Raw genomic sequence first — 8,771 nt, 5'->3', positions numbered from 1 at the left:
GGCCGTCCTGCCGATCAAGCTCGGCCTCTTTCTCTTCATACATGCACACCTAAGGTGAGTCATGGATAATGTCGCGGGGCAAGACAGCCTCTGTGCCGTACACCATAAAAAAGGGTGTGTATCTAGTCGTGCGATTGGGCGTAGTCCGCAATCCCCACAGTACGGAATTGGGTTCCTCAACCCGGTGTTTATCTGACTCCCGTAGGGATCGCACTAGTTTGGGTTTGATGCCGCTCATTATCAGGCCATTAGCCCATTCGACCTGACCGTTTGTCTGAGGGTGATATACGGAGGCATAATCGAGCTTAATGCCCAAGTTGGCACACCAATTTTTCACCTCATCGGCTGTGAAATTGGATCCGATATCAGTAATGATGTTGTGTGGGACACCATAACGGTGTACCATGCTGGATATAAAGTCAATCACCGGTCCGGCTTCAGCCGTTTTCACTGGTTTGTCCACTATCCACTTAGTGAATTTATCCACCATGACCAGCAAATATTTCTTCGTGTGGCTTCCCCCTTTAAGGGATCCGACCATATCTAGCCCCCAGACCGCAAAAGGCCAAGTAATGGGGATTGTTCTTAAGGCTGTGGGCGGCATATGACTTTGATTGGCGAAAAGCTGACATCCCATGCAGCGCTATACAAGGGCCTGCGCGTCTGCTCGGGTCGTTGACCAAAAGAAACATGTACGGAAGGCCTTGCTTGCAAGGGCCCGAGCTGCAGCGTGATGACCGCCAAGACTAGCATGTATTTCGGCCAAGAGTTGTCGTCCCTCCTCTTCGGAGATGCATCTTTAAAGAACTCCAGTAGCACTTTTCTTGTAGAGTTCACCTTCGTGAACTTTGTAGGATTTAGAGCGTCAAACTATGCGACGGGCCTCATTCTGGTCATTAGGGAGCTCCTGCCTATTAAGGTAGGCCAGGAAGGGTTCGGTCCATGGAGCAATGAAGGCCATGATTACATGGGAGAAAGGTGTCATATCGGTATCCGATCCCCCGATGGTACCGGCATTGTGTTAGGCATCTGGGGGTATGATCGGCTCCGGACTAGTATTTCCACTCTCATCCTGCCATATCACAGATGGCTTGAAGAGCCTTTCCACAAAGGTGTTAGGCGGGACGGGATCGCGCTTAGCGCCCATTTAAGCAAGGATGTCCACTGCCTGATTACTGTCTCGAGCAACATGATGGAACTCGAGCCCCTCAAACCGAGCTGATATTTTGAGTACGGCGTTTCGGTATGCCGCCATATTTGGGTCTTTGGCGTTGAATTCTCCGTTTATTTGGGATATTACGAGGTTTGAATCCCCACAAACCTCTAAGCGGCGTATGCCCTAAGAGACAACCATTCGGAGACCATGTAGTAATGCCTCGTATTCGGGCGCATTGTTGGAGTCCGTATACATGATTTGTAACACGTAGCAGACGGTGTCCCCCGTAGGGGATGTTAAGATGACACCAACCCCCAATTCGGCTAACATTTTAGGGTCTTCGAAGTACATGATCCAGTTGGAGTATGTGATGTACTCTTTAGGGAGTTCGGCTTTTGTCCACTCGGTGACAAAGTCGGCCAACACCTGAGATGTAATAGCTCGGTGTGGCTTGTATGTTATTTCAAATGGTAAGATCTCGATGACCCATTTGGCTATGCGGCCGATGGCATCCCAATTATTTATGATGTCATTGAGTGGTACTTTGGACGCCACCGTGATCGAACACTCTTGAAAGTAGTGGCGCAGCTTCCGAGATGCCATGAAGACCGCATACGCTATCTTCTGATAGTGCGGGTATCGAGATTTGCATGGTGTAAGGACCTTCGATACATAGTACACCTGTTTCTGGATGGGGAATTTGTGTCCCTCTTCCTCTCGTTCAACGACGAGTACGACGCTTACTACCTGGTGAGTCGCAAATATGTAGAGCAACATAGGCTCGCCTACACCTGGTGCGGCTAGGATTGGGTTGCCTGCTAACAAGGATTTTATTTCTTCCAGTCCGGCTATAGCTGCATCCGTCCATTCGAAGTGGTCGGCGCGCCGGAGTAGTCGATAAAGTGGTAGCGCTTTTTCTCCCAATTTGGAGATGAAGCGGCTTAAGGCTGCCACGCAACCAACTAGTTTTTGGACATGCTTTAGGTCTTTTGGCATTGCCAACTGTGACAAGGCTCGGATTTTAGCTGGGTTCGCCTCAATTCCTCTATTGCAAACAATGAACCCGGTTAGTTTTTCAGATGGAACGCCGAAGACACATTTTCCGGATTGAGCCGTATGTCATATGTTCGAAGGTTGTCAAATGTGAGGCGTAGGTCGTCCACCAGTGATTCGACGTGTCTGACTATGTCGTCCACATATGCCTCCACTGTTTTGCCAATTTGTGTTTCCAGACATGTTTGAATAATGCGTTGGTAGGTGGCACCGGCATTTTTGAGTCCGAAGGGCATAGTGTTGAAGCAGAAAGGCCCGTATGGGGTGATAAATGTCGTTGCGACCTGATCGGACTCCTTCATCTTAATCTGATGGTAACCGGAGTAGGCGTCAAGGAAACATAATGAATCGTGTCCGGCAATTGCGTCAATGATTTGGTCAATGCGGGGCAGCGCGAAGGGATCCTTAGGGCAAGCCTTATTGAGGTCTTTGAAATCGACACAAAAGCGCCAGGATTTGTCCTTCTTCGGCACCATGACCAGGTTCGCTAGCCAGTCCGGGTGCTTGTTATCTTTGGTGAACCTGGCTTCAAGTAGCTTGGCTAGCTCCTCCCCAATAGCTCGTTTGGGTTCGGAAAATCGTTGCAGCGTTCGCTTGACTGGTTTGAACCCCTTTATTATGTTGAGGCTATGTTCGGCCAGTCTGCGTGGGATTCCTGGCATATCCGAAGGGTGCCAGGCAAAGATGTCCCAATTTTCGTGCATGAATGCTCATAAGGCGACGTCGACCGTCGGATCCAGCTATGCTCCAATGTCTTGTTAGGATCCGCCGGGTGCACTTGAAATTTGATTATTTCATCTGCTGGTTTGAAGGAGGTGAATTTGGACCTCTTTTTGAGGATTACATCGTCTTTGTACATTGTGAAACGCAGAGTGGTTAACTCTTCGGCCGCGAGGGCTTCGGATAGTGCCTCGAGGACTAAGGATGCAATTTTGTTTTCGGCGCGGAATGCTATATCCGGATCGTTGGTGACAGTGATTACTCCATTGGGCCCTGGCATCTTGAGCTTCATGTAATGTACCCATAGTGGGGTATGGCTTGAAAGTGTGCGAAGGAGCCCCGCCCCAAAAGGGCGTGGTATCCGCTATTGAAAGGGGCCACGTGGAAGAGCAACTCTTCGAACCTGTAGTTATCAGGCGTGCCGAATATTACATCAAGTTTAATTTTCCCTGAGCATCGTGCTTCTCGAATAGGGATAATACCTCAAAAGGTGGTACTGCTTTGCTCGATGCGACTCTTGTCTATTTGCATTTTGCCGAGCGTATCTTCGTATATGAGGTTAAGTCCGCTTCCGCCGTCCATGAGCACCTTGGTGAGTCAAAAGCCGTCCACAATTGGATTTAAGACCAAGGTGGCTGGTGCTCGGACTTACCGGGCCCTTGGTTTGTCGTTAGCGGTGAAGGTTATGGCCGTATCGCTCCAAGGGTTCATTGTGGTTACTTGATTGACTTCGGCGAGATCACGGAGCGCCCGTTTACGCTGATTATTTGAAGAAAATGTCTCAAAGACCATAAAGACGTTGAAATCACCATCCTCCGAAGAATACTTCTCTAGAGTAGTGTTGGTGAGGATAGCCTCGACGCTCTTAGCCACTTGTCATAGTACCCAACATGCCCGAAGGCTATGAGTTGGTTCGGTGCTCAGCGTCATATGTATCTGACAGGGCTTGTTGAGCAGTTCGTCGAGGATGGTTTTATATCTCGTGAAGGGCTTGTTTTTCTTGTCACTTGGCTTATGATCGGATGCCTCGTAAGGGTGCATCCATTTTGCCCATCCGATGGGCTTCTTAAAGGCAGGAGGTTCCCATCGGGCTGTCTGGGCTCTCCAGGCGCTCCCCATCGTGCAGTACTTATGTACTATGTGTGTAAGGTCTGCAAAGTGTTGTATGCGGCGGCGGTTGTGGACATTGAGGATTCCCTCGTCCATACAGTTGCCGCAAAAAACTGAAACCACATCGTCATCGCAGCAATCTTTAATCTTGTTTTTTACAAGGAGGAATCTGGCCCAGAAGTGAGGGACCGTTTCCTTAGGCTGTTGTCGTACATACATTAGGTCACATATGTCTGGAGGCCCTGAATTGCTTGGGGAATATTGCTTGGGGTGGGTGGGCGGGCTAAGATCCAAACCCTGACCCACTATTGCATTCGGAGTTTGAGGAATCTCCGAGGTCACCAGTTTAGGACTAGGAAGGTCTTGAAGATTTCCGAGTTCAATGCCTGGTCCTATGTTCGGAGGACATGAAGTCTCTTTCTGTGGATGGGTATCCGGCTCAGAAGGCTCGGAAATCCGAACATAGATGGTTCTTAATTTAGGGAAAGAAGCGTTCCCGGCTCATTCCTTCACGGCCGCTACCAAGTGGGTGATCGGTGGGGAGTTGATCTCCCTCTGATCGGGTTTGAGCCCAATTCGATCGTAGTCTGTTGCGACCCCCAGGGCGGCAATGCGATCTAGCAGCTCGTTCAAGGACGAGACATCTGTCAGGTCCATCTTTTTGGAGTGTTCGAGGCCGATACGGAGATGGTGTTTGGCGATTGTGGGGGCCGCTGTTGGCTTAACGGACGAGTGAGCGCCCATGGTAAAACCGCCGAGCTGGAGGACCTGTCCTCGATTAGGGCCCCTCCAGAGGTGATATCGTCATTAATGACAAGGCGAGCCATCGATCCTTCTGCCGACAACACAAAGGAACTCTCAATGAAAGCACCAATGTCGGGGTCAAAACCGGCCGATCTCGGGTAGGGGTCCCGAACTGTGCGCCTGAGGATCAAAGGTAATAAGGGACACAGGGAACACGATGTTTACCCAAGTTCGGGCCTTCTTAATGGAGGTAAAACCCTACATCCTGCTTGATTGTATTTGATGTGTATAGGGGTTGCAAGAGCCGATCTACCTCAAGATCGTAATGGCTAAACACTAGATGTCTAGCCTACGCGAATTCTGATGAACCCTACGAACTAAACCCTCCAGTTTATATATACACCGGAGGGGTACAAAGTCGGTTTACAAGGGAAGGAAACAACACATCCGGACTCCAATCTTGCCGTCCATGCATCCAGGAGTCCTACCCGAACACGGGGAATGATCTTTCGGTTTATCTTCATGGCCCACCAGCCCGGCCCATATCAAATGGGCCGGACACCTGAGAACCCCCGAATCCAGGTCTCCCTCACCCTCCCGTGGGGAATTTCCTCCGGCGAAATCGCTCCGCCGAAGGGTAAAAGTGCTCCTGCCCAAGTTCCACCTCGAGACGGCGACGTTCCGTCTTGAAAGTCCTCTCCTTATTTTTTTCTAGGTCAAAAGACATTTATATATACCAGAAGATGGTCGGGAGAAGTGGGCCAAGGGTCCCACTACTCACCAGGGCGCGCCTGGGGGTGTGGGCGCGCCCTGATGCCTAGTGGGCACCTGGGTGGGCTCCTTGAATATCTGTTTTCTCCAGTATTTTTTATATATTACAAAATAAACCTTCATAAAATTTCAGCTCATTTGGAGATGCACAGAATAGGTATCTCTGACGTAGCTTTTTCAGGTCCAGAATTTCAGTTGCCGGTATTCTCCCTCTTTGTGTAAACCTTGCATATTGTGAGAGAAAAGACATTAGAATTACTTCACAAGGTGTTATAATGCATAAAAACACTATAAATAACAGTAGGTAAACATGATGCAAAAATGGACGTATCAGCGTGTTGCATTTTCCAAAAGCCTAGTTCATCCTTTCCGGTGTAGGATACATGCTCTCCCCTCTCGCCCGCATTTGGGATGAAGTAAACTACAATGACAACACAAATAACAAGAGAAGGCAAAACACTTACTCGTTTTCGGTGTATCTTTGGTTGCGGACGGTAAGCCATATATATAGAGTAGCCCATATGACCTCAAACCATTCACGTAAATGACACACGCCCGTGCCCAATGAGACGAGGCGAGTGTGCGCATGTGATGTTCTCTTCTGTGCTCAACATATCACTTAGTGAAGTGAGAGTCCGTCATTTAAGTTGATCTCACACCGTCTTCACTCTTCAAGTGGGACTTAAGATCGCACCTCTCTTGCATTTATTCACGGGCCTTTGAGATTTATTTAGGAATTTCAAAAAGTATAAATAGGCCAAGCCCATTAATTCTAACAAACTCTTGGTGTGATAACGAGTCGTTCATCGAAATCACTAATTGTGGAGTGCTTGTTGCAAAGATCACTCCAATTTCCCTGGTTGCGACAAGTGGGGCACATGCAGCGCGCCACTTGTCCCAACCTAAAAGTTTTCCCTTTTTTGTAGATCCGTTTATTCAAAATATTTTATCTCTCAAACCGTGCGTCCAAATCTTAAACCGCTTTCACCGTTGGATTCCTCGCGTCGAGATCTTCAAAACTAGATCCCATGTTGATAGGTTTTAACGGACTTTTTTTCACGGAAAAAAACAGACAAAAAAACCGAACGAATAAACCGAACCGGGAGCACTGGTTTTTTCCTTTTCCGAAAGAGGCATGTCCGTGCCTCTCACGAAATCACAATTATGACTCTCGTTAACTAGTTGCTCCCGTCGTTCACAGCGAAAATCCAGGTTCTCACATTCGGTCCACTGCATGCGCTTGTACTCTTACAAATAAAATGATTAGCTAAGTTCTGTTGTTAAGAGCAACTCTAGCAGACCCCGCATCCTCTCGGCCCGCAAAACGTGTTTGCAGTTCGCGCAAAAACGCCTTTGCGGGCCGGCGCGGACGGCCACAGTTGCAGACCCCACATAATGGACCCTAAAAAGGATATTCCTGGAATATCTTTTTTTACGGGTCGGCTTTGCGGCATCTGATCTGACGCAGCTCCTCCCAGCCTGCAAAACCTATATTTGCAATTTAAATTGATCTAGCATAATGCATTTCTTTACTTTTGCAACAACATTAGATACAAAAGACATCACCAAATCTTTGCTAGAATAGCAAAACCAAAGAAAATAAGAACCACAAATATGCATTTCAGAAGATTTCCAACTTCCATAACTGCTCCCACTAGTTGGACTAATATCTTCTCCATGCATTTGTTGTTGATTTGTGGATTCTTGATTTTGCATTCCTCTTTCTTCATCTTTGGTTCAAACGAAGTAGACGTTGCTTCCCCACATGCAGCCGCATCATTGCCTTCGATTCTACTAAGGAGTGCACCAACATCTATTAAGTTTCTTTCTATCAACAAATCAATGTATTAGCCTTCCCAAAATCAAAATGAGCATCCATCGTCCTACACAAAAGAATGAGCAAGCTCAAAGTGAGCTACCGCAATTGAACTAAAGAATGAGTTATAAAATGAGCTACGGCAAGTGCACGTACCCCGTCATTTTCGTATTTGAAGAACACCCATCCGAGGTGCTTCGGCGTGCCCGATGTGAGCCGTAGCACTTTCCGCGTGCAGTCGTCGCACTCTATGAGCGGCATCAGCAAGCCACAAAGACGCTGCGCAAGCGCCGAGCCCGGTGGACGATCGGACGAATCCATGTCCGCAAACCTTCGGCGGCGGGCGGACGAACCCGTACCTGCATGCGGTGATGCGCCCTTGGCTGGGCCGCAACTGGCGGACGGAAAAAAGCCAAATCCGGCGGCCCGCGATGAAGTGTCGCAGATCTGCAAATCCGGCGGCCCGCCGACGCAGGGGGGGAGGGAGGGGAGGCGGCGGCGCTTCCGGCGTGCTGCTGCCGGCTGCTTTCACCAGAATCTTGGGCGGCGGCCGGCGGTGGCGCAAGGGGGGAGAGGACAGGTGGTTGGTGGGGGAAAGCGCGGGATGAAATGTCCCCCCACCAACCGCTTCCGCTTATATGCACGGCACCGCAGCCGCGAAGGAGAAACCCGTGTTTTCCTGGTTTGGGGTCGGGATTTTGCCGCGCCCTCTAAAAATTTTTGCGGGCCGGAGCGAGATGGGGGTCTGACCGGGCTGGTTTTTTCACCCGACCCGCATTTTGATGGTTATTTTACGGATCGGGGCGGGATGCGGGGTCTGCTAGAGTTGCTCTAAGAATTGGCTAATTTTAGTTCCCCGCCAAAAGAATACTAACAACTTTACAGGTATGTCCTAAAAGTATTCGTTCCTTTCTCTCCAAAATACTAGGAGGGGGTATGGCTAGTGCACCGAGAACATGTCATTCATTTCTTTCCAAATCGAACCATGTGGAGGATGCCAGGGAGGATTTGGCATTCCTTCCTTGAGAACAAAGCAAAATCACATACACTAAATTATCTTTATGCAAGTTGGGGCACAAGTAGTTGGTTCAAAACATAAAGTAAGGCGAAAGAAAGTTGCATCCCCACAGAATAAGATGTGCACTTGCCTATTATGCAGATAGCTATCTGGAAAGCTCGGTGTCTCAAGATTGTGTGCTTCGCTGTGCTGGATAAAATTTGTTTTTCCCCCTCCTGCTAGCGCCAACAGCCAACCAGTTGGTGATAGCACGTCATTTTCAAAATGGCGTTGGCCTCCAGGAGAAAGAATTAGAAGGTTAGGGAGGCTATTAGAGGGAACGTTTGGATCTTCAAAATCAGCTACAACACCGTCGTCATCGGTGACCACATTCGAGAGTTTTT

This window comes from Triticum aestivum, chromosome 2A, assembly GCF_018294505.1.
Source record: "Triticum aestivum cultivar Chinese Spring chromosome 2A, IWGSC CS RefSeq v2.1, whole genome shotgun sequence".
NCBI classification, from domain to species: domain Eukaryota; kingdom Viridiplantae; phylum Streptophyta; class Magnoliopsida; order Poales; family Poaceae; genus Triticum; species Triticum aestivum.
The sequence above is the reverse complement of the archived record's forward strand: the minus strand, read 5'-3'. Positions refer to the sequence as shown.